Here is a 27,214-nt window from a genome sequence, read left to right on the forward strand (position 1 = left end):
CTTTCACACCGCTCACGTGCTCCCCCTCCTGGCAGGCGGTTGGTGGGCTGCGGCTCAGCTCGAGCCCCGCCCTCCAACTGCCGCCGCTCGCGCTCTGCGCTCCACCAATCACAGCCCCTCTCGGGCCCCTCGCGCAGTCGCCGTGGGAACGCGTCAGCGCGCGGTCGCGCTCCGTCAGTCGGTGAAGAGGGCGGGAATGTGGAGGCAGGAAAGTGAGCGTCCACCCTGACACCAAACCCGGGACCGCGGGCAACGAGAGACCAAATCCGAGGACCCCTGACATTGGGTGGCCAAATACAGGCACCATTGATACCGAACGTTGAAATCCGGGGGTCACTGACATCAATGAAGCAAATTTCAGGGACCACTGACTGACACCCAGAGACCAGACCTGGGAATCACTGACACCAAAAGACCAAATCCAAGAACTGTTGACAGACGTCGATGGACCAAAATCCAGGGACCACTGATACAAATGGAGGAAAATTAAAGAACCGTGGAGAGACATCAATGGACTAAATCGAGGGACCACTAATGCTTAATGGATCCCTTACATTGAGTGGCCAAATGCAGGCACCATTGATACCAAGCATGGAAATCCAGGGGCTGCAGAAACCAACAAAACATAATTCAGGGATCACTGACTGACACCCAGAGACCAGAACTGGGAATCACTGATCCAAGAAAAATCCAAGAACTATTGATAGACATCTATGGACCAAATCCAGGGACCATTGACACTACTGAACCAATGATGCTGGGCAAGTGGTTGAAGTGATGGTGGGGAGCACTTTGAGACCAACAACAGTGGTGTCATCTGTGAATTTATAAATGGTATTTGAGCTGTGCTTAGCCACACAGTCATGAATGTAGAGAGAGTAGAGCAGTGGTCTAAGCACATATCCTTGAGGTGCACTTGTGTTGACGTTCTGCAAAGAAGAGATAATGTCACTGATCCCCACTGACTGTGGTCTGCCGATAAGGAAGTCGAGGATCCAGTTGCAGAGGGAGGTACAGAGGCTCAGGTTTTAAAGCTTGTTGATTAATACTGAGAGGATGATGGTGTTGAATACCGAGCTCTGGGCAGTTCCCGGCGGATTGGAAGACAGTGAATGTCACACCACTGTTCAAAAAAAGGATGTAGGCAAGAGGCAGGTAACTATAGGCCAGTTAACTTAAGGTATGTAGTTGGGAAAATGCTTGAAGCTATCGTTAAGGAAGAAATAGCAAGACATCTGGATAGAAGTGGTTCCATCAGGCAGACACAGCATACATTCAGGAAGGGCAGGTCCTGTTTGACAAACCTACTGGAGTTCTTTGAGGATATAACAAGTGCAGTGGATAGAGGGGAACAGGTGGATGTCGTATACTTGGACTTCCAGAAGGCATTCGATAAGGTGCTGCATAAAATATTTATCCACAAGATAAGGATGCATGGAGTTGGGGGTAATGTATTAGCATGGACAGAGGATTGGTTAACCAATAGAGAGTTGGGATAAATGGGTGTTTCTCCAGTTGGCAATCAGTGGTGAGCAGAGTGCCGCGTGGGTCGGTGCTGGGCCCGCAACTGTTCTCAATATACATTAACGCTTTGGAAGAGGGAACAGATTATAGCATATCTAAGTTTGCTGCTGACACTAAATTGAGTGGGAAAGCAAATTGTGCAGAGGATGCGGAGAGATAGAGATAGGTTAAATGTGTGGGCAAGGGTCTGGCAGATGGAGTACATGTGAGGTCATCCACATTAGAAGAAAAAGTACGTAAATGTGAGGTCATCCAGTTTGGAAGAAAAAATAGAAGATCAGATTGTTATTTAAATGGTGAAAGATTACAGCATGCTGTGGTGCAGAGGGACATGGGAGTGCTTCTGCATGAGTCGCAAAAGGTCAGTTTGCAGGTGCAACAGGTTATCAAGAGGGCAAATAGAATGTTGGTCTTCATTGCTGGAAGGATTTAATTTAAGAGCAGGGAGGTTATGCTTCAACTGGTGAGGCTGCACCTGGAGTACTGCATGCAATTCTGGTCTCCTTACTTGAGGAAAGATATACTGGCTTTGGAGGCGGTGCAGAGGAGGTTCACCAGGTTGATTCCAGAGATGAAGGGGTTAGCCTATGAGGAGAGATTGAGTCACCTGGGACTATACTCACTGGTCACATGTACATCGAAACACACAGTGAAATGCATCTTTTGTGTAAAAATTATGAAAGGGATAAATAAGATAGAGGCAGGAAAGTTGTTTCCACTGGTCGGTGAGACTAGAACTAGGGAACATAGCCTCAGGATTCGGGGGAGTAGATTTAGGAAGGAGATGAGGAGGAACTGCTTTACCGGAGAATTATGAATCTGTGGAATCCTCTGCCCGGGGCAGCAGTAGAGGCTACCTCATTAAATATATTTAAGACACAGATAGACTTTCGCATAGTAGGGGAATTAAGAGTTATGGGGAAAAGGCAGGTAGGTGGAGCTGAGTCCACAGCCAGATCAGCCATTATCTTGTTCAATGGCAGAGCAGGCCCGATGGGCCATATGGCCTACTCCTGCTCCTATTTCTTATGTTCTTATGATAAACAACAGCCTGGTGTGTGTTTTGCTGTTGTCTAGGTGCTCCAAAGCAGAGTGGAGAGCAAGTGAGATTGCATCAAGTGTAGACCTGTTTTGGTGGTAGGCAAATTGCAGCAGGACCAGGTCCTTGCTCAGGTAGGAGTTAATTCTAGCCATAACCAACCTCTCAAAGCACCATCACAGTAGATGTGAGCACTACCAGGCAATAGTCACTGAGGCAGCTCACCCTGCTCTTTTTTGGGCACTGGTACGATTGATGCCCTTTTGAAACAGGTGGGAACTTCAGACCGCAGCAGTGAGAGGTTGAAAATGACCTTGAACATACTAGCCAGTTGGTCAGCACAGATTTTCAGTGCCCAGCCAGGTACACCATCGGGACCTGACTGCTTGCAAGGGTTCACCCTCTTGAAGGATGTTCTGACATTGGCCTCTGAGACAGAGATCACAGGGTCATCGGATGCTGTGGGGATTCGCACGTGTTATTCTCTCTTTCAAAGTGTGCATGAAAGGCATTGAGCTCAGCAGGGAGTGAAGCATCACTGCCATTTATGCTGTTAGGTTTCACTTTATAGGAAGTAATGGCATGCAAACCCTTCCACAGTTGTCGTGCATCTGATTGTGTCTCTAACTTCACGTGGAATTGTCGTTTCACTCTCACGATGGCGTTCTGCAGGTCATATCTGAACTTCTTGTACGATTCTGGATCACTGGTCTTGAATGCCACAGATCTTGCCCCCAGCAGACTGCAAATCTCCTGGTTCATCCAGAGGTTCTAGTTTGGGAAAACCTGGTACTTTCTCGAAGGCACACACTCACCCCCGCAGGTCTTGATGAAGTCAGTGATGACTGTGGCATATTCATTCAGATCTGCAGAGGAATTCCTGAATATGGTCCAGTCTACTGATTCAAAGCAGTCCTGTAAAGGTTCCTCCACCTCCCTTGTCCATACCGTCGTGGTCCTCACCACTGGTGCTGCAGTTGCCGAGGGATATTAGGCTCTAATCAGGAAGGAGGAGGGATTTGTCACATAAGGGCAAGCTGGGATCAAGGAAAGGGATGTAGGAGTAAACGAGGAAATCAGGAGGACTAAAAGGGGACATGAGATATCCTTGGTAGATAAGGTAAAGGAGACTCCTATGAGATTCTATAAGAATAACAAGAGCAGAAGGTAACTGGAGAGAGAATAGGACCCCTTAAGGATCACTGTAGTTGCCTATGTGTGAAGCCACAGGAAATGAGTGCGGTCTCAAATGAATACTTCATGTCAGTATTTACCATAGAGAAGGTCATGAAAGCCAGGGAATTCAGGGAAGAGAATAGCAATGTCCTGCAACATATCAATATTACAAAAGAGTAGGTGCTGGTGGTCTTGAAGCACATAAAGGTGGATAAGTCCCCAGGGCCTGATCAAGTGTATTCCAGGACATCGTGGGAAGCAAGGGAAGAAATTGCTGGGGACCTGGGAGAGAGATTTGTATCTTCTTTAGTCATGGATGAGGTACCAGAGGGCTGGAGGAGTGGCTAATGTCAGGCCTTTATTTAGGAAGGACTGCATGAACAAGCCAGGGAACTACAGGACAGTGAGCCTAACGTCAATGGTGGGAAAGTTATTTGAGGGGATTTTGATATCAGATCTATCTGCATTTGAAAGGCAATTAGGGATAGCGTAGCTTTCTGCACGGGAAATCATGTCTCATGAATTTAATTGAGCTTTTTTGAAGAGATGACAAAGAGGATTGACGGGGTGGGTCAGTAGACATCTACATGAACTTCAGCAAGGTTTTCGACGAGGTCCCACGTGATAGACTGGTCTGGAAGGTGAGATCACATGTGATCCAGGGTGAGCTGGCCAATTGGATACAAAATTGGCATGATGGAAGAAGTCAGAGGGTGGTAGTGGAGGGTTGCTTTTCAGATTGAAGACCTGTGACCAGGGGTGTGCTGCAGGGATTGGTGCTGGGTCCCTTGTTGTTTCATGAGAATGTAGGTGGAATGATTCACAAGTTTGTGGATGACAGAAAATTTGGTGGTGTGGTTGACAGTGAAGCAGGATCTAGATCAACTGGGAAAGTAGACAAAGGAATGACAGATACAATTCCAAGTCAAAGTCAAGTTTACTGTTATATGCACAAGTACATGTATGCACAGATGCAATGAAAAACTTACTTGCAATGGCATCACAGGCACTTAGCATCAGATACACAACATTCACAAGAAAAAAAAATCAACATAAATTATACAAGGAAGAACACAATTAGAAGAAAACAAAACAAAGTCAAATGTAGTGCAAAGTGGCTATTGTGCTGCTATACTGAGGTAGTGATTAGGGTTGTGCAGGCTGTTTCAAGAACCCAATGGTTGAAGGGAAGTAACTGTTCTGGTGGTGTGGGACTTCAGACTTCTGTACCTCCTGCCTGCTGGTAGCTGTGAGAGGATGGCATAGCCCAGATGGTGGGGATCTTTGAAGATGATGTTGCCTTCTTGAGGTAGCACCTCACGTAGGTACTACCAGTGGTGGGGAGGGATGTGCCCCTGATGTATTGGGATGAGTCAACCACTCTCTGCAGTTTATGTTCTTGAACATTCAAATTGCAATACCAGACTGTGATGCAACAAGTCAGGATACGTTCAACAGTACATCTATAGAAATTTGTTAGAATCCTTAACCTTCTATAAAAAAGTAAAGACGCTGGTGTGCCTTCCTTGTGATTGCATCTATGTGCAGGGCTCAGGAGAGGTCTTCTGATATGTTAACGCTCAGAAATTTAAAGCTGCTGAACCTCTCCACCACCAACGTAGACTGGTACATGTTCACCCTCTTTCCCCTTCCTGAAGTTAACGATCATTTTTTTAGTTTTACTGACATTGAGTGAGAGGTAGTTGCTGTGGACACTCAGTCATGTGTCTATCTCGCTTCTGTCCACTGAGGTAGTCCCAGTCAATATCAGGGAAGTTAAAATCACAACCATTATAACCCTATTATTCCTATACCCATCTGTGATTTCACTATATATTTTCTCCTCTAATTCCTGATGATTATTGGGGGGGCCTGCAGTATAATCCCAACAAAGTGATTTCTTCTTTCTTATTTCTAAATTCTAACCATATGGCCTTGCTTGATGGTCCCACCAGGGCATCCTCCAAGTACTGCCATGATGTTCTCCATAATCCAAAGTACAACTTCCCCTCCTCTCTTACCTCCTCTTCTGTCACACAGAAGCATTGATACCCCAAAACATTCAACTGCCAGTCCTGCCCTTTCCTCAGCCATATTTCTATAAAGCTACAATATAATAATCCCATGTATTGATCTATGCTGAGTTCATCTGCCTTACCTGTGAGGCTTCTTGCATTAAAGTAAATGCAATTTAGCCTATCAGATCTTCTATGCTCCCCATCCCACCCCTGCCTGGCCTGCCAACTGGACGTGCTTGTTTTAACTTCTATATTTGCTTCAATTTTCTCCTCTGTTACATTTCTTCCTTGGGTGCCATTCTCCTGCTTGGCTACATTAGCTAGTGCTACACGGGAGGGTTTAATCTCCCCACAATGATATTGCCCGAGTTCAGATGCAACCCATTCCTCTTGTATAGATCACCTTTTCCCTCGAAGAAATCCCAATGGTCCAGGTAGCTGAATTCCTTGTGCCTGTACCAGCTCTTCAGCCACACATTCATTTGCCCTATCCTCCGAATCCTACCCTTGCCAGCATGTGGCACAGGAAGTAATCCCTAGATTATGACTTCTTAACCTTCTGCCTAACTTCCAATGTTCACTTTGCAAGATTTATGTGGCATTGGTACCTTTATAGACTATGACATCTGGCTGCTCATCCTCCCCTTTCAGAATGTCCTGTGCCTACTCAGAGGCATCCTTGACCCTGGCACCAGGGAGGCAATATACCATCTTGCAGTCTCACTCGCAGCCACAGAAATGCCTGTGTGTGCCCCTGACCATTGAGTCCCATATCACTACCACTCGCCTAGACTTTGATCTTCCCTGCTGTGCAACAAAGCCAGTTGGGGTGCCATTGATTTGGTTGCTGCCGTTGCTTTCCCCTGAAAGGTGAACACTTTCCAAAATGGTATTCTCGTTAGGGAAATAACCAAAGGGGACTCCTGCACTACCTGCCTTCCCTTCCTGGCAGTCACCCATTTATCTGGTTGAACCTTTTGTGAACTCCAATCGATAACAATTTCTGCCTCCTGTCTGCTTCTCAGTGAGTCCAGCTGCCACTACAAGCAATCCATGCAATCTGAGAGGAGCTGCAGCTGGACAAACTCCCTGCAAATATAGTGGTCAGGGACACTTGACTTCTCCCTGATCTCCCACATTTCACAGGAGGAGCATACCACTCCACTGACTGTCATTTCTGCCTCTGAATTTAGTAATGGGTTGAAAGAAATAAAAAGGAAAGACCTTACCTTACCATGCCTTGTCACTGCTCAGCCTCCTCACTAAATTCTCCCTCATGAAAACCTCTGCACTTAGACCTCAAGCACAGCACTTACACCTCAAAACAGCCACCCTCAAAATGGCCGTTCCACTGGAGCTTATAGCTTTTTAAAAAAATTACTCCTTCCACATGCTGCTGGGCTGAAATTAACAGCACTCGTATTCTGCTCTCTGATCCATTGGAGCCTCTTCTGTCCTAAGGAGTGGGTGAGGCAGTCTATTGCATCTTCAGAGGACTCAGATTTTAATATTTCAATCCTTAATTAGTGTAGCCTATTGCTATTCCAAAACATGCTCTGATGTGTCTGTACCTGTTTAGATCAGTCCAGAGCATCACTGGAATGTCTACCGAGAAATGGGGTTTGAGGTTCCGCACACTGACATTTTTTGGGGGCTGTCTGTGCCTCATTTAGCAGCACTGAATCAGAGATTTGTGAGCTCCAATCCCACTGCAGAGCGTTAAGAAGTGTGGTGCCAGTGAAGTGCTGCAGCCTCCAGGTGCCATCTTTTAACAAGCCTCCAAACCAGGTCATCACACAGCAAGCATCAGTGAAAGAGATTGATGGGTTATTGCTGAATTGAAGGGTTGGGGAGGGGTGGGCTTGTGGCCAACATCAGAGTGCCAAACACAAGGCTGAAGCATTTGCAGCCATGTTGGGTTACAAGTGCCAGGCTGATGATCCATTCCATCTGCCAACCATCACAGAGGCACTTTAACCAGGTCAGTTTACACCAAGTAATGATAAAACACAACTTGAACACTGGATGCAGATGTCCCAAAAAAAGGAATAAAAATCCTTTGACTTTAAATTGCAGGTATTCTCTCAAAGCAGATTGTGATCATCCTGGCTTGGACCACAGGACTTATTTTCTGGAGTGTCTGCTATTGGGTCAGCTGCTTTTCGTGTCCTTGAGCGTGCATCAATGCAAGGTATGTGTCAATGTTTAAATTACACTTAAAATATAAACTTGCAGGTACCTCTGTAAGATCGGTCTCATTAATGTTAAATTTTTATCCAAAGCAAATGCCTTGAAAAGTGAAGGGGAAAATGGAATAATCGACTTCACCCTCTCCCTTGTACTTTGTCCTTCAATATGTAATGTTCTGTAGCTGTGAAGTTTAGTACTTTGCAACGGTTAGTGGAAGGGGATTTTAGCCAGAGGGGTAATGTGGCTGCAAAAGAGACACCAGGATGGTGTTGCCACCCAAGTGCCAGGGTCAGGGACATCGAGCTGCTGCAGAACATTCTCAAGGGGAAGGGTGAGCAGCCAGTGGTCATTGTCATGTTGGTACCAACAACATAGGTAGGAACAGGAATGAGGTCTTGCGCAGTGAATACAGGGAGTCAGGAGAGAACCTAAAAAGCAGGACCTCAAGGGTAGGAATCTCTGGATTACTCCTAGTGTCCCGTGCTAGAGGGTAGAGATAGAAAGATAGCTCAGATGAATGTGTGGCTGAGGAGCTGGTGCAGGGGGCAAGGATTCAAGGACTTGGATCATTGGGATCTCTTCTGGGGTATGCGTGACCTGTACAACAGAGATGGGTTGCACTGAACTGGAGGGGGATCCAATATCCTGGCGGGGGGGATTTGCTAGTCCTGTCATGAGGGTTTAAACTAGAGTGGCAGGGGTTGGGGCCCTGAGCCATAGAGCGGCTGATGAGAAATCAAGGGATAATACTGTGACCAATGAGAGCAAACTTAGTCATCAGGACAGACAGGAGACCATAAGACATACGAGCAGAATTAGGCCATTCGGCCCATCAAGCCTGCTCCTCCATTTGATCATGGCTGATTTATTATTTCCTCTCAACCCCATTCTCCTGCCTTCTGCCCACAACCTTCAATGCCCTTACTAATCAAGAACCTCCACTCTAAATATACCCAATGATTTGGCCTCCACAGCCATGTATGGCAATATATTCCACAGAATCACCAAAGAAATTCCTCCTCAACTCTGTTTTAAAGGGATGTCCTTTTATTCTGAGGCTGTGCCCTCTGGTCCCAGACTCTCCTACTACTGGAAATGTCCTCTCCACATCCACTCTATCCAGGCCTTTCAATATTCAGCAGGTTTCAATGAGATCCCCCCTTCATTATTCTGAACTCCAGTGAGTACAGACCCAGAGCCATCAAACGCTCCACATATGTTAACCCTTTCATTTCCAGGATCATTAATGTAAACCCCCTCTGGACCCTCTCCAATGCCAGCACATCCTTCCTTAGATATGGGGCCCAAAACTGCCCACAGTACTCCAGGTGTGGTCTGTCCAACACCTTACAAAGCCTTAGCATTACATCCTTGCTTTTATATTTCCAGTCTTCTCAAAATGAATGCTAACATTGCAATCGCCTTCCTTACTACTGATTCAACCTGCAAGTTAACCTTTCGGGAATCCTGCACTAGGACTCCCAAGTCTCTTTGCACCTCCAAGTTCTGAATTCTGTCCCCATTTAGAAAATAGTCTACACCTTCATTCGTTCTACCAAAGTGCATGATCATACACTTTGCTACGCTGTATTCCATCTGCCACTTCTTTACCCATTCTTCCAACTCGTACAAGTCCTTCTGAAGACTCCCTGCTTCCTTAACACTACCTGCCCCACCACCTATCTTTGTATTATCCACAAACCTGACCACAAAGCCATCAATTCTGTCATCCAGATTATTAATATAATGTGAAAAGTAGCAGACCCAACCCAGACCCCTGAGAAACACCACTAGTCACTGGCAGCCAACCAGAAAAGGCCCCCTTTATTCCCACTCTTTCCCCTCCCACTCCAAATTCCTCCACAGGTCAGATCAGATGTCCCAAACCCAGGCACCAGGCAGGCAACACAGTCTTCAGGACTCCCAATCCTTGCAACAGAGAATTGCATATATTCCCCCGACTATACTGTCCCCAATTACAACTACATTTCTCTTCTCTCCCCCTCTTGAATGGCTCCCTGAAACATAGTGCCACAGTCAGGTTGCTCATCCTTCCTGCAGCCCCCACTCTCATCCACACAGGGAGCAAGAATCTCAGACTTGTTGGACAAGCTCAAGGGCTGAGACTTCTCCTCACCTCTTGGATCACTCACAGTCACACCCTCTTGTCCATGACCACAGACCAAATTTGAAGGAGTTAATCTAATGGGTGTTACTGCTTCCTGAAACACAGCATCCAGGTAACTTTCCCCCTCCCTGATGCAGCACAGTGTTTGAAGCTCAGATCCCAGGTCATCAACTTTGAGCCTGAGTTCCTCACGCAACCAGCACTTGCTGCAGATGTGGTCACCATAAACCACAATGGGGTCCACCAGCTCCCACATCATGCAGCTACAACACATCAGCTGATCCTGCATCCCTACTTTATTTAATTAGATGTAATTTGGTGTCTTTTTATTTAACTACTATGAAATCCTTACCTGCTACTCACCTGTACCTCCTCACCAAAGTAGCTTCCCACTCCTAAACTGGCCACTCTCAAACTAGTCACACTGCTTGACCCTACCTTCCTTTTACTGGCTGAGTTGCCACACACTTAGCCAATCAGACACAACTTGAAAAAAGACAGCTGCTCGCCTCCCCCCTCTGCTGCTCCGGTTACTGGAACTGGAGAAAACAAGTTCTCAACTGCAGATTCAATGGAGAGGCAAGACTTTTGGTTTCAACTGCATTTGTTTCAATGCAAGAGGTTTGACAAGTAAGGCAGATGAACTCAGAGTGGATTAGCTCTGGGGACTGGGAAATCGTAGCCATAACAGAAACATGGCTGAGGGAAGGACAGGACTGGCAGCTCGATGTTCCAGTATACAGATGCTACAGGTGTGACACTGGTGCAGGTAAGAGAGGAGGGGGAGTTGCCTTCTCGATGAATGAGAACATAGCAATTGTCATCAGAGAGGATGTTCTTGAGGGATCATCCAGTGAGTCCATATGGGTAGAACTTAGAAACAAGAAGGGGATGGTCACTCTGATGGGATTGTATTATATGCCCCTCAAAAGTCAGTGGGAATTGGGAGGATCAGATGAGTAGAGAGATTGTAGCTAGTTGTAAACATAATAGGGTAGTTTTAGTGGGGGATTTTAACTTCCCTAATATTGACTGGACCAGCCGTATTGTAAAAGGCTTGGATGAGGTGGAATTTGTGAATGTGTCCAAGAAAGCTTCCTTTATCAATATATAGAGGGACCTACCAGAGAGAGTGCAACACTGAACCTCCTCCTGGGAAATGAGGTAGGGCAAGTGGTAGATGTATCTGTCGGTGAGCACTTTGGGTCCAGTGACCATAATTCTATTAGTGTTTAAAAAAGTTATGGAGAAAGATACGAGCAGTTCACAGGTTAAGGTCCTAAACTGGGACAGAGCAAATTTTGGAGTCATTGGGTGGGATCTTGCAGTGGTTGATTGGGTGAGATTGTTTGCAGGGCAAGGAATGGCTGCCAAGTAGGAGTCCTTTAAAGGTGTAATGTTAAGAGTTCAGGGCCTGCAAGTTCCTGTTAGGGTGAAGGGCAAGGCTGGCAGGTTCAGGAACCCTGGTTGACGAGAGATATTGAGGCTCTGGCTAAAATAAAGAGGGAGGCATACACTGCACAGAGTCAACTGAGAAATAGTGAATCTCTTGATGACTACAAGAAGTGTAGGAGTGCACTTAAGAGAGAAGTTGGGAGGGCAAAAAGAGGATACGAGAAGGATCTGACTTGCAAGGTGAGGCAAAATCCCAAGAGATTCTATCGGTATATTTAGGGTGGCGAGGGAGAGAATAGGTTCCCTTCAAGATCAGCATGGCTGTCTGTGTGTGGAATCAAAGGAAGTGGGAGAGATGTTTAATGACTATTTCCCTTCAGTTTTTACTGTGGAGCTAAGGAAATGGGGGAAATGAGTGGTGTTGTCTTGGAACACATACGAATTTAGCAGGGAAGAGGTATTGGAGGCCTTAAAGTGCATAAAGGTGGATAAATCCCCAGGGCCTAACATAGTGCATTCTCAGACCTTGTGGGGAAAAAAAGAGGAGAAATTACATAGGGCCTTGCAGAGATTTTCATCTCTGGTGACAGGTGAGGTTCCAGAGGACTGAAAAGGGGCTAATGTCGTACCGTTGTTTTAAAAAAGGTAGCAAAAACAAGCCAGGAAGCTACAGGCCGGTGAGTCTGCCATCAGTGGTGGGTAAATTGCTGAAGGGGATTCTGAGGGACAGGATCTACCGACATTTGGAGAAACAAGGTCTAATTCGGGACAGCCAGCACAGCTTTGTGCTCAGGAAGTCAGGTCTGACAAATCTTTTGTAGTTCTTCAAGGAAGTAACCAAGAGGGTAGATGAGGGTAGGGCAGTGGATGTTGTCTGTATGGACTTCAGCAAGGCCTTTGACAAGGTCCCTCATGGCAGGCTCGTCTGGAAGGTTAGGTTGCATGGGATCCGACGGGATATAGCGGATTGGATTCATAATCGGCTTAGTGTTAGGAAGCAGGGTGATGATCGAGGGTTGTTTCTCAGACTGGAGGCCTGTGTCTAGTGGTGTACCACAGGGGTCAGTGCTGGCACCTTTGTTGTTTTTGCTACATGTAAATGATTTGGATGTGAATGTACAAGGCATGGTTAGTAAGTTTGTGGATGATACTAAAATAGCTGGTGCTCTAGATAGTGTAGAGTGTTATGAAAATTACAGGGGGATCTTGATCAGCTAGGTTTGTGGGCTAAGGATTGGCAAATGGCTTTCAATCCAGATAAATGTGAGCTATTGCATTTTGGGATATCAAACCAGGGTAGGGCTTATACAGTGAATGGTAGGGCCCTGGGGAATGTTATTGGAACAGAGGGATGTAGGAATGCAAGTGGAGCCATCACAGTAAGATAGGGTGGTGAAGAATGCTTTTGGCATGCTGGCTTTCATCAGTTAGGGCACTGAATATTGGAGTTGGGAAGTTGTGTTGCAGTTATATAAGACATTGGTGAGGCTGCACTTGTAGTAATGTGTACAGTTTCAGTCACCATGTTATAGGAAAGATGCTATTAAACTAGAAAGAGTGCAGAAAATATTTACCAGGATATTGCCTGGAGTTGGGAGGCTGAGTTACCAGGCAAAGTTGCGTAGACAAGGACTTTATTCCCTGGAGTGTAGGAAATGAGGGGAGACCTGATAGAGGTATATAAGATCATGAAGGGCATAGACAGGGTGAAAGCACACAGTCTTTTTCCCAGGGAGGAGGTGCTAAAAACAAGAGGGCATAGGTTTAAAATCAGAGGCGAGAGATTTAAAAGGGAAGGGACAGCTTGTTCACGCAAAGGCTGGTGCATATTCTGAATAAGCCGGTTGAGGCGGACACATAAGCAACATTTAAAAGCCATCTTGAAAAGTGCATAGCTAGGAGAGGTTTAGAGGGCTATGGGCCAAACGCGGGCAAATGGGACTAGCTTGCTGGGCAACACATGGATGAGTTGGACTGAAGGGCCTGTTTCCATGCTGTATGACTCTATCAGATGGGGGAAGGGATATGGAATTGCTGGTTGGTGGCCAAAAGCAATATTTTTCTTCTTTTAGAGAAGATATGCTAAAATGAGGAGAGAAAAGAAACCACGAAATGTTGAAAATCAGCTGCAGTTTACAAGGAAGGAAAGGAAAACATGGAGCTACATTTTTCTCCAGACCGTTTGTGGTGAGCAAAGACAATGCAATGCACAGTTTGAATTCGTGGCTTGTGTTGAAGTTAAGGAGTGATGTTTGTGGTTAGTTGGGTGTAAGCGACAATTGTAGGCATACTTACCTGGCAGGGGAGAGTTGCCGATCACTGCTCCCAATCTCCCAGGAGAGTCTGACTACCTGGAGGTGCTGTGGATCTGGTTCAGAGGAGCTGAGGTGCGTGAGAGGAGTGAGCTGACATGAGTTAGGAAGGTCAGACAAAAATTGGATCTGTGGAAACAGTGTTCTCTGTCAATAGAATGTAGAACATTACAGCACAGTACAGGCCCTTCAGCCCACAATGTTGTGCCGACATTTTATCCTGCTCTAAGATCTATCTAACCCTTCCCTCCCACATAGCCCTCCAATTCTCTATCATTCACGTATCTATCTAAGAGTTTCTTAAATGTCTCCAATGTATCTGCCCCCACAACCTCTGCCGGCAGTGCGTTCCACGCACCCACCACCCTCTGTGGAAAAAAATCTTACCTCTGACATCCCCCTTATACCTTCCTCCAACACCTTAAAATTATGTCCCCTCGTGTTAGCCATTGTCACCCTGGGAAAAAGTCTCTGACTGTCCACTCGATCTATGCCTCTTATCATCTTGTACATCTCTATCAAGTCACCTCTTATCCTCCTCCTCTCCAAAGAGAAAAGCCCTATCTCACTCAACCTATCCTCATAAGACATTCTCTCCAATCTAGGCAGCATGCTGGTAAATCTCCTCTGCGCCCTCTCTAAAGCTTCCACATCCTTCCTATAATGAGGCGACCAGAACGGAACTCAATACTCCAAGTCTGGTCTGACCAGAGTTCTATAGAGCTGCAACATCACCTCGTGGCTCTTGAACTCAATACCCTGACTAATGAAGGCCAACTCTCCATACGCCTTCTTAACAACCCTATCAACCTGCGCAGTAACCTTGAAGGATCTATGGACATGGACCCCAAGATCCCTCTGTTCCTCCACACTGCAAAGAGTCCTGCCATTAACCTTGTATTCTGCCTTCAAATTCGATCTCCCGAAGTGTATCACTTCACATTTATTCGGGTTGAACTCCATCTGCCACTTCTCAGCCCAGTCTGCATTCTATCAATATCCTGTTGTAACCTACAGCAATCTTCTACACTATCCACAACACCAACCTTTGTATCATCAGCAAACTTACTAACCTTGTGGGGTTTAGTGCAGGAACGTCAACAGGCTGCCCAAGGCTGACTCCGGGGTTCCTGGGAAAGTTTAGAAGTGGTGCAAGGGAAGGAGGGCCATTGGCTCGGAGGGATAAAACAGTGCGGGTAAAATGGCAAGTAGAAAACAACTTGCAACATACACAGTGCTGGAGGAACTCAGCAGGTCAGGCAGCATCCGTGGAGGGAAATAAACAGTCGACATTTTGGGCTGAGACCCTTCATCAGGACTGGAAAGGAAGAGGGCAGAAGCCAGAAGAAGAAGGTGGGGAGAGGGGGAGGAGCACACACAGGCAGGTGATAGGCAAGTCCAGGTGAGAGGGGGAAGGTAGGGGGTGGGGGAGGGGGAGAAGATGTAATAAGCTGAGAGGTGATAGGTAGAAGAGGCAAAGGGCTGAAGGAGAAGGAATCTGGTAGGAGAGGGCAGTGGACCATGGAGTAAAGGATGGAAGAGGGGAGGGGAGGAGATGGGAAGGTCATCAAGGCGGGGGAAGTATACCATAGGAATAAGGGAAGACGAAGGAGTTGGTGGGGGGGTGGGTGGTGGGAAGAAAAAGAAGGGGTGGGGTTACCGGAAATAAAGGGATCCTGTTCTGGTTGGCTATCGGTTACCAGTGGCGTTCCGCAGGGGTCGGTGTTGGGGCCGCTTTTTACATTTTACATCAATGATTTGGATTATGGAGTAAATGGTTTTGTGGCTAAGTTTGCAGAGGACACCAAGATAGGTGGAGGAGTAGGGAGTATTGCAGAAACAGGTAGGTTGCAGAGAGACTTAGATAGTTTAGGAGCATGGGCAAAGAAATGGCAGATGAGATTCAATGTTGAGAAATATGCCATTGTACACTTTGGAAGGAGAAATAAGCGGGCAGATTATTATCTAGATGGGGAGAAAATTCAAAATACAGAAGTGCAAAGGGACTTGGGGCTCCTCGTGCAGGATACCCTAAAGGTTAACCACCAGGTCGGATCGGTGGTTAAAAAAAGTGAATGCTATGTTGGCATTCATTTCGAGAGGTATAATGTATGAAAGTAAGAAAGTGTTGATGAGGCTCTATGGGGCACTGGTGAGGCCTCATTTGGAATACTGTGTGCAGTTTTGGGCCCCTTATCTTAGGAAGGATGTACTGATGTTGGAGAGGGTTCAGAGCAGATTTACGAGGATGATTGCCGGAATGAAAGGGCTTACAAAGCGTTTGTCGGCTCTTGGACTGTACTCACTGGAGTACAGAAGAATGAGAGGGGACCTCATTGAAACATTTCGAATGTTGAAAGGACTGGACAGAGTAGATGTGGCTAAGCTGTTTCCCTTGGTGGGTGAGTCCAGGAGTAGAGGGCACAGTCTTAGAATTAGAGGGTACCAGTTTAAAACAGAAATGAGGAGAAATTTCTTTAGCCAGATGGTAGTGAAATTATGGAATTCTTTGCTACATACAGCTGTGGAGGCCTGATCATTGGAGGCGTTTAAGGAGGAGATTGATAGGTATCTCATTAGTCAAGGTATCAAGGGATATGGGGATAAGGCCAGAAATTGGGGTTAGATAGAAAAAGTTTTAGTTTAGCTCATGGAGCAGACTCGATGGGCCGAATGGCCTATTTCTGCACCTTTGTCTTGTGATCTTGTGAAATCGACGTTGAGGCCATCAGATTGGAGACTCCCAAGGCAGAATATGAGGTGTTGTTCCTCCAACCCGCATCTGGCCTCAATGTGGCAGTAGAGGAGGCCGTGGACAGACAGTCAGTGTGGGAGTGGGATGTGGAATTGAAGTAGGTGGACACCGGGAGGTCCTGGCTGTTGCATTGCTGGTTGCCACTGGAATATCCCCCTGGCTGGGTGCCGGCATCATCCCTATGGCTAGTCACTGTCCAGGGCCGAGGTAGGTCATTCACACCTCAGTAAGAGGGCACTGTGGGCTCAGCTGATCGGCTGATAAACCCCTGGTGCTGCCCCGTTCTCTGTACAGTTGCCCATCCCGTTACTCTGCGGACCAGCTTGACACCCACAGCTGCTCACTACCCTTCCTTGGTTGCCTGGGCAGCGGGGAAAGCATTTTCAAATTCTCATTCACCTTTGCCAACTCCCCCTTCACTCTGCTGCTCCGTCCGTCAGCTCTCACACACCGACAGTCCCACCGACTGCACACGGCGATATGTTGCTAACTCCTGAACACGCAACAAAAGAACATACTTGCTGCAGCCTCCACACAGAGTTGGGCCAGGAAAAGCAGTCAGCATTTGCTGTGGTTCCATGGTGTAATGGTGAGCACTCTGGACTCTGAATCCAGCAATCCGAGTTCAAATCTCGGTGGAACCTGTTTGTTGTCAACTGCTGTGCTGCCCTTGTGGATGCATTGCAGAGGTTGTGCCTCTGAACTTTTGATGAACCAAAGCAGCCATCTGAGCTTTCCCTGCAATTCATTTCATTCAAGGTCTCAGTCCAACTCCATGGGTCCTGAGATTGTTCCTTTCTTGGCTGAGGTCATTCATTCTTGGCTTGAAATGACTTTACACCCGGTGACAATCCCCTCCAGCTGGAATGAGAGGGTCTGATGGTGGGGAGGTGGAGTGACATTGACTGAGGGTGTGCAGGTTCCATGGTGTAATGGTGAGCACTCTGGGCTTTGAATCCAGCGGTCTGAGTTCGAATCTCGGTGGAACCTTCATGCTTGGTGATTTGGCTATTGGCAAATTTCGGGCATGAAAGTTGAAAGGCCAGGGTTATTGCAGAGAGGAGGTACTGGCTTATTTGCTTTGATGTGAAGCAATAACCTCAGTCACTCTTTTGTGCTGGGAAATCAGACCAGAGAAATCAACTTAAACAGCATAGATACAGGCCATTTGGCCCACCGTGTCCATGCTGACCATTGTAATTACCTATACCAGCACAATTTATGTCTACAAAGCCTGTAACTTTGTGCCTTGGCAATTCTATTCTTGATTCTTCTGAACTGTTGTGAGATTATCTGCCTCCACCACCCCCTCAGGCAGTGTGTTTCAGATTCCAAGCCCCCCCCGCCCCCGCCCCGGGGGAGAAATTCCTCCTCCTTTCCCCTGTAAACCTCTTACTCCTCACCCAGACCTCTGCCTCTGATACCCTCAACACCTCTGCCACGGGGGAAAGATTTGTATCTCTGATCTATGCCCCTCAATTTTGTATACCTCTTTCACGTCCTCCCCCACCCCAGCCTCCTCTGCACCGAGGAAAACAAACCCAGCCTATCCCGTCTCCCTTCTTCACTGGGACGTCCCATCCCAGGCAACGTCTCCTCTGCACCCTGCTCCAGATCCCAGCATCTAGTGTGTCCACCTCCCTGCTGTTACATTCTATGCCCTGGCTAATGATGGTGAGTACGTTGTAGGTGAACTCCACTACCTGGAATACAACATGATCTCACCGTCCCTCAAGAACACGTCCCACCTGCAATCCACCCAAAATGCAGCACCTCATCTATTGCTCAATGCTGCACTGTAGCCCACCACTGTCCCCCTCCCCACCTGCCATCTCACGTCACTGTGACTTTATTCATCACACCTCCGACATTCACAGACAGCAGAAAGGGGGCGGTGTGCATGCACCTGTCCACATCAATGGTGCTGAGGTCGAGAGGGTCGAGAGCCTCAAGTTCCCGGGAGTGAACATCATCAGTAGCCCGTCCCGGTTAAACCACGCAGACACCACGGCCAAGAAAGCTCACCAACGCCTCCACCTCCCGAGGAGGCCAAAGAAACCTGTCCTGCTCCCCCACCCCGACTCCCACCAACCTCCATCGACGCACCACAGAAAGCATCCTATCCGGATGCATCATGGCTTGGTACGGCAACTGCTCTGCCCAGGACCACAAGCAACTGCAGAGAACCGTAGACACAGCCCAGCGCACCACGGAAACCATCCTCCCCTCCCTGGACCCCGCCTCCACTTCTCGCCATCCTGGCGAAGCAGCCAGTATAATCAAAGACCCCACCCACCCAGGTCACTCCCTCCTCTCTCCTCCTCCACCAGGCAGAAGACACAGGAGTTTGAGGGCACGCACCACCAGACCCAAGGACAAGACCACCGAACGGTTCCCCCATACAACGAGACAGACCATGACCCCACGATCCACCACCCCGTGAACCTGCACCTCATTGCACTGCACTTTCTCTGCAGCTGTGACAGCCCACTCCGCACCGTCATTACCCCTAACTGCACTACCTCAATGCACTCTGTACTAACTCAATGTAACTGCACTGTGTAATGAATCGAACTGCACGATCGACCCGCAAGACAAGCTCTCCACTGCACCTCTGCACAAGTGACAATAATAAACCAAGACTACAAGGGTCCCTGTGGTACACCTCTGGTCAGGTTTCCAATTACAAAAGTAGCCCTCCTATATCACCCTCTGCCTCCTACTTAAAAGCCAGTTTCAATCCCATTTGTCATCTTCCCTTTGATCACCTAGAACATGACTGGCCCTTCGGCCCATAATGCTGTGCTGAACTAATTAAGCCAATGACACCTAATTAATCTAATACTCTTCCCCGCACATCAACCACATCTCTCCCTTCTCTGCACATTCATGTCTCTATCTCAGAGTCTCCTATGCTACCTGCTTCCACCACCACCCCGGCAGTACATTCCAGATACCCACCACTGTAAAAAAAAACTTGCCTCACACAACTCCTTTGTACTTCCCCCCCTTACCTGAAATACATGCCCTCTAGTACTGGATATTTCAATCCTTGGAAAAAGATACTGGCTGTCTACTCTATCTATGCCTCGCATAATTTTATGAACCATCAAATCTTCCCTCAGTCTCTTGAGAGAAAACGGACCCAGCTTGTCCAGCCTGCCCTGCAAACCGGGCAGCATCCTGGTAAACCTCCGCTCCAAAGCCTCCACATCCTTCCTATAATGAGGCAAGCAGCAATGAATGTAATGCTCTGAATGTGGCCAATACCTGGTCATAAGGTGCAATATGCTCTCAGGGCTGCTGTACTTGGGGCAGGTGTGGCCTGTTCCCCACTCCAACACCTCAGTAATCACCCAGGCTGTCTTCCAGTTCATCTGGGGGTCCAAGATGGAGCGAGTCTGGTGGATCACGATGTAGAAGTCCCCAGAGAATGGGGGAAAAAGTGTACCCAACGTTGCCCTCATCCTGATGACCACCTTCGTGTGTGGCCGCATCAGACTGTGCGTCGAACTAAAGTACATGGGTACCAAGTGTCACTACATGCTGAGGTTCTACCTGTCCCTGGTGTTGAGGAAGATAGGTCTGGCCCCGTTGCCTTGCAACGTTCCAGTCAGCTGGACGTAGCTGCACTACCTGTGCTTTGTGAAAGAGTTCTTCCAAGCAAACACCCTTGACCACAAGTCCATCAGGCAGTCGTCAGCATGGAACATCCTGCAGACACTGTGGGACAGCAACTCTTTGGAGATTGTGGGGCGGCTCCTTGAGCAAACTGTCCAGGTGATCTGACAGAATGCCTCATCGCCAGAACTCATCAACAAGCACCAAGACCTCACTTGGCTGGCGGTGAGAGAGGCCCTCACAGTCAGATCCATCCTGTACAGATGACACATCATCCCCATTGCTTGCTGCCCTTGGGACGGCTGTGGTGGGGAAGATATGGTCACCCAGCTCTTTGCAGACTGTGGATTTGCTAAGAGAGTGTGGAGAAGGATGAACGGGTCTGTGTCTTGGTTCATCCCCGGCAGCTGAGTAACAAAGGACTCTCTGATCTTTGGGCTGTTCCCAAGGGCACACACTGAGATAGACATCAAGTTCTGCTGGAAAGACACCAACTCAGTGAAGGATGCTCTTAGGTCTGCTCAAAATTTGCTGGTCTTCCAGCACAGTGAGATGTCTGTAAGGGAATACTGCCAACAGACACATTCCATGCTGCAGGATTACGTGCTGAGGGACACACTGAGGCTTTGTGCAGCTAATGCTAAAGCTCTGTGGGAAAAGACCACGGTCCAGGGTCCTTCTGTTACCCCACATGGAGCGGCTGGGTTAGGTGGGGAAGCCCCTCAAACAATGAAATGGTGTATCACCCCAGGGGGCCACATAAGTGGTAATGGTGCTATGGTTTTAAAAAAGTAAGTTAACAGTACTGAACGTAATGACCATGAATGTAAAAGTTTTGCACTCTTTCTTCCTTTGTAGATACTTCTATTTTGAATAAAGTTTATTTTTGAAATAAAGCAAAAGATATCCCAGGATGAGGCTATCCCATTGCAGGGGAGAGATTGTGATCAAAAAGCTGGTTCTCCCAGGAAAACGAACTTTGAAGAAGGAACCGAATGGGGACTCTTCGCGATCAAGTGGCTGCCTGATGAAAGCTTAACCTGCTGACGTACAGGTCGATCCTAATGCTAATTGGGAAACCAATCAACTCCATCAGGATGGCTGCAGTGATGAGTGCCTCAGGAAGAGGACAAGGGATTCGCAACACTATCAGGGTGACAGTGAAGGATCTCAGCGAGGGGAACCTGTTCACCCGGGACCTCTTCACCAAGAAGGTCCTGCTGGAGTGCTGCGAGTTTGAGATGAGGAACATCTATGGCCTCCAGGACTTCCCAGGTAACGGGTACTTTGACGTTACCTTCAAGCATCTGGTGGGATGGCAGAAGATGCAACAGGGCTTTCGGGAGAAGGGGAATGAAGCTCCACTGTCACTGTTGAAGATTCAGCCACACTTTGCCCTCCCCACCCAAAAGGAGCATGAGATAATGGTGCACATGTTTAACCCACATGTGCCCATGGTGGATGTCAGCTTCCTGGCTTGTTATGTCAAGGGAGCAGTCAGCTGCATGGACATCAAAGACCCGTTTGGGATCTGGACCAGCAAGTGCCAGGTGAAGGTCAAGTTAAGGGTGGGCGAGAAGGGAGCCATTCATCCACCCACCCTCTGTGTTCACCATTGGAGGGAACAGTGGGTACATGGTATATGCTGGACAACCCAGGGTGTGTCGTAACTACAACACACCCGGACATGTGGTGGCCCAATGCAGTGCAGTCATCTGCAAGAACTTCAAGCAGGAAGGCCACCAGACCATGGAGTGCAGGGAAAGCAAAAGTTGTAACCTGTGCAGGGAGGTAGGCCTTCTCTGCAAGGCAATAAGAGCGGGAGCAGGCACCAATAACAACCCTCCCCCCCCCCCCAAAGAACGCCCACACACCCCCTACAAGTGCAGAGGCGCCAGCAGAGACTGAGACCAGGACAGAGGACAGGCCATCCACCTCGAGCTCCCAAACCCCAGCAACAAGCCCCCAGGCCTCTTCCCCCAGAGGAGGAGTCAATGGAAGAGGGGCTGGCAGAGGGACAAGAAGGGGAATGGCAGGTGGTGAAAAGGAAGAAGTCTGGACCAACCACTGACCCTGGAGGAGTTGTCTGGCTCCTCCAGGGTCAGTGGTTGGTCCAGAGTTTTATGCTATTGTTTCCAAGAGTTTTATTCAAATAAAACTCTTGGAAACAATAGCTTACCAGCAGGGTTGTACTCGGTTCTGTGGGATTTGATGGGCCCAGACCTGCTGGAAGTGTACAACGCTATACTTCTGGCTGGCAGAATATCAGGCTCCATGAGGAAGGGCATCATTACCCTCATCTACAAGCAGAAGGGGGAGAGGGAGGACATCAGGAATTGGGGACCCATTTCACTATAAGGTCCTGTCCAAGGTCATTGCCAACCAGGTCAGGTCTGCTCTGGGACAGGTGATCCATCCGGACCAAACCTGTTCCGTACCTAGCAGGAAATCTTGGACAGCCTTGTGCCGCTCAGGGATTCATCACCTACATACAGGACTATGGGGTGGGTGCCTGGCTTTTCAGCTTGGACCAGGAGAAGGCCTTTGATAGGATATCATATACGTACATATGGATGTCCCCTCCAAAATGTGTTTTGGGGAGGCAATCAGAAATTGGATCCAACTGCTCTTCACAGATATCCCTAGTGTGTAGTGCATAGTCCTTATCGGGAGACCACAGTCAGTGCAGATCAGTAATGTTTCCTCGCTGACAATCAACACAGATGCACCTCAGCCCACTGCTTTACTCTCTCTACACCCATGACTGTGTGGATAAGCACAGCTCAAACACCATCCATAAATTTGCAGATGACACCACTGTTGTTGGTAAAACCTCAGGCGTACAAGAGTGAGATAATTCAGCTGGTTGAGGGGTATCACAACAACCTCGCACTCAACATCAGCAAGAGCAAGGAATTGATCGTTGGCTTCAGGAAGGGGAAGTTGGAAGAACACACGCCAGTCCTCATTGAGGGGTCAGCGATGGAAAGGGTGAGCAGCTTCAAGTTCCTGGGCATCAGCATCTCGGAGGATCTATCCTGGGCCCAACACACTGATGCAATCACAAAGAAGGCACGCCAGCGGCTCTATTTCATTAGGAATTTGAGGAGATTTGGTATGTCACCAAAGACTCCTGCAAATTTCTGTAGATGTACACGAGATAGACTGTAGATGCTGGAAATCTGGAGCAACAAACTCAAAATGCTGGGGGAACTCAGCAGGTCAGGCAACATCAATGGAGTGAAATGAACAGACGATGTTTCGGGCCGAGTCCCTTCATCAGGTGTTCTACAGATGAACGCTGGAGAGCATTCCGACTGGTTGCATCACGGCCTGGTATGGAGGCTCCAATGCACAGGATCGCAGGAGGCTGCAGACGGTTGTAGACTCAGCCAGCTTCATCACGGGCACAACCCTCCCCACCATCGAGGATATCTTCAAGAGGCAGTGCCTCAGGAAGGTGGCATCCATCACCAAGGACCATCACCATCTGGGACATGCCTTCTTCTCGTTATTAGCATCAGGGAGCCTGAAGACCCACACTCAATGTTTTCGGAACAGCTTCATCCCCTCCGCCATCAGATTTCTGAACCTATGAACACTACATCATTATTCCTTTCTGTTCGCACTTTATTTATTTTTATAATTTATGGTAATTTTATATCTTTGCACTGCACTGCTGCCACAAAACACCAAATTTCACAGCATATCAATCAGTGATAGTAAACCTGCTTCTGATTCTGCAGTTCAAATCAATGGGTGGGACACAGATTGCTTCTACATCAAGTCTGGAGCCAGGCAGGGTTGTCCACTCTCCCCTGTCTTGTTTTTGTGTTGCATTGAATCCATCAGACCATAAGACATAGGAGCAGAATTGGGCCATTCGGCCCATCGACTCTGCTCTGCCATTTAATCATGGCTGATTTATTTTTCCCTCTCAACCCCATTCTCCTGCCTTCTCCCTGTAACCTTTGATGCTTCTTACTAATCAAGAACCGATCAACCTCCGCTTTAAATATACCCAATGATTTGGTCTCCACAGCCGCCTGTGGCAATAAATTCCACAGATTCACTACCTACTGGCTAAAAAAAATCCTCATCTCTGCCATTCCCTCTTCTCATTGCTGCCAGCAGGCAGGAGGTACAGCCGCCTGAAGACTCACACCTCAACAACAGCTTCTTCCCCACTGCCATCAGGTTCTTGAACCGGCCTGAAAAACCCTAATTCTACCTCGGACTATATTTCCCTCAACTTGCACGAATGTCATTTTGTTATTTTTTTGTTTATTGTGCCATGTAAGTTATGTATAGTTTATGTTGATTCATATTTATGTCATTTATGTTTGTCATGTTTGTAATGTCCTGCCCTGCTGCTGCAAAATGCGAATTTTCATGGCATTTATACCCTGGGTATGTTTGCCCATGACAATAACCTTGAACTTGATTCCTGACATGAAATAAGCAACACCAGACGCCACAGCAAAGGGATTGAATAATGTGAATTAAAGGTAATTTTAGATATCAGAACTACATTTTTATAGCACCATCCACACACCTCCTTCAGGACAGTTAAAAGAGCAACTTCATGCACAGCGAGTCCCTATAAATAGCAGTAAATATAAATAGTTCTGATGTAGAGACTTCAACCTGAAATATTAACTCTGTTCCCTTTCCACAGATGCTGCCTGACCTACTGAGTATTTCTAGTTCCTACAGACAGCACTCTCATTATGACCATCAGGAAGGATGAGAACATAAGAGGGGTGACATTACCAAGCAGCAGAGGGACCCAGGTCAAAGCCTCCCTGTGCATGGATGATGTCGCTGACTTCTGCCTGGATCCACGGTCAGTCTGCAGATTGATCAGCATCTGTGACCAGTTTGAGCTGGCCAGAGTCAAATGCAGTAATAGCGAGGCCGTGCTCTTCGGCAACTGGCCCAACTGATCTAATGTCCTCTTCACTGTCAGGTTTGATCACCTGAAGGTGCTGGGGATCTGGTTCGGAGGGGCTGAGGTGTGTAACAAGAATTGGCTGGGGCGGATTGGAAAGGTCACACAAAAATTAGGTCTGTGGAAATGGCGTTCTCTGTCAATAACTGGGAAGAACTTGGTCATCAGGTTTGAAGTACTCTCAGGGCTGCCGTACTTCACGCAGGTGTGGCCTGTTCCTCGCTCCTCTGCCTTGGTAGTCACCCGGGATGGCTTCCAGTTCATCTGGGGGTCCAGGATGGAGTGAATCTGATGGGTCATGATGGACAAGTCCCCAGAGAATGGGGGTAAAGGTGTACCCAACATTGTCCTCATCCTGATGTCCACCTTTGTGTGTTGCTGTATCAGGCTGTGCATGGAACCAAAGTACATGGGTACCAAGTGTCACTACGAGCTGACGTTCTACCTGTCCCTGGTGTTGTGGAGGATTGAGCTGGCCCCGTTGCTGTGAGTGTCCCAGTTAGCTAGATGTTGCCACACTACATATCCTTTGTGGAAGAGTTCTTCTAAGCAAACATCCTTGAACACAAGTCCATCAGGAAGTGGTCAGAACGGAATGTCTTGCAGACATTGCGGGTCAGGAACTTCATGGATACTGTGGGGTGGTTCCCTGAGCAAACTGTCCAAATCATCTGGCAAAATGCCTCATTGCCAGAAGTCACCCACAAGCACCAAGATCTCGCTTGGCTGGCAGTGAGAGGGGCCCTCCCAGTCAGATCCTTCCTATAGAGACAAAGTCATCCCTAACTCATGCTGCCCTTGGGATGGCTGTGCTGGAGAAGAGATGGTCCCCCAACCCTTTGCAGACTGTGGATTTGTGAAGAGGGTGTGGAGAATTGGATTTGGAATTGGTTTTCTATTGTCACCTGTACCGAAGTACAATGAAATACTTGTCTTGCATACCATTCATACAGATCAATTCATTACACAGTGCATTGAGGTAATACAAAGTAAAACAATGCAGAATGAAGTGTAACAGCTACAGAGAAAGTGCAGTGCAGGTAGACAATAAGGTTCAAGGTCATAACGAGGTAGATTGTGAGGTCAAGAGTCCATTTTATCGTACTAGGAAACAGTTCAATAGTCTTATAACAGTGGGATAGAAACTGTCCTTGAGCCTGGTTGTACATGTTTTCAGACTTTTGTGTCATCTGCCTGATGGGAGAGGGGAGAAGAGAGAATGTCCAGGGTGGATGGGGTCTTTGATTATGCTGGCTGCTTTACCGAGGCAGCGAGAAATATAGACAAAGACCATGGAGGGGAGGCTGGTTTCTGTGATGCACTGGGCTGTGTCCACAACTCTCTGCAGTTTCTTGCAGTCACTGGCAGAGCAGTTGCCGTACCAAGCCGTGATGCATCCTGATAGAGTGCTTTCTATGGTGCATTGATAAAAATTGGTGAGTGTTAAAGGGGACATGCCAAATTTCTTTAGCCTCCTGAGGAAAGAGAGGTGCTCTGGTGAGCTTTCTTGGTCATGGCATCTATGTTGTTGGAGCAGGGCAGGCTACTGGTGATGTTTGCTCCCAGGAACTTGAAGCTCTCAACCCTCTCGACCTCAGCACTGTTGATGCAGACAGGAGCACGTGCACCGCGCCCCCCCCACCTTCCTGAAGTTGATGACCATCTCTTTTGTTTTGCTGACATTGACAGAAAGGTTGTTGTCATGACACCATGTTACGGAGCTCTTTCTCCTTCCTGTACTCCGACTCATCATTATCTGAGATACGGACTACTATGGCAGCATCATCTGCAAACTTGTCGATGGAGTCAGAGCAGAATCTGGCCACGCAGTCATGAGTGTATAGGGAGTAGAGTAGGGGGCTGAGGATGCAGCCTTGTGGGGCACCAGGGTTGAGAATAATCGTGCCGGAGCTGCCTGTCCTTGTTGATTGCAGTCTGTTGGTCAGGAAGTCAAGGAACCAGTTGCAGAGGGAAGTGTTGAGTCCCAGATCTTGGAGTTTGCTTATGAGTTTTATATTCAATAAACAATAGTTTAACGTTGGTGCCTTTGCTGTCCAGATGCTCCAGAGATGAGTGTAGGGCCAGGGAGATGGCATCCAGCAGTA

General features: G+C 47.7%; 1 protein-coding gene and 2 non-coding genes across 3 annotated transcripts in view; 2 read left to right on the forward strand and 1 right to left on the reverse strand.

The window, feature by feature from the left end:
- Window positions 1-27,214, reverse strand: part of LOC127585983 (butyrophilin subfamily 3 member A3-like) — a 511,579-nt gene that overhangs the window by 393,483 nt on the left and 90,882 nt on the right. The window lies entirely within an intron of this gene.
- On the forward strand, window positions 17,110-17,181 carry trnaq-cug (transfer RNA glutamine (anticodon CUG)). Its single transcript has one exon. It is a non-coding gene; the product is annotated as a tRNA-Gln (tRNA).
- Window positions 17,456-17,527, forward strand: trnaq-uug (transfer RNA glutamine (anticodon UUG)). Its single transcript has one exon. It is a non-coding gene; the product is annotated as a tRNA-Gln (tRNA).

This window comes from Pristis pectinata, chromosome 34 (genome assembly GCF_009764475.1).
Source record: "Pristis pectinata isolate sPriPec2 chromosome 34, sPriPec2.1.pri, whole genome shotgun sequence".
Taxonomy (NCBI): Eukaryota; Metazoa; Chordata; class Chondrichthyes; order Rhinopristiformes; family Pristidae; genus Pristis; species Pristis pectinata.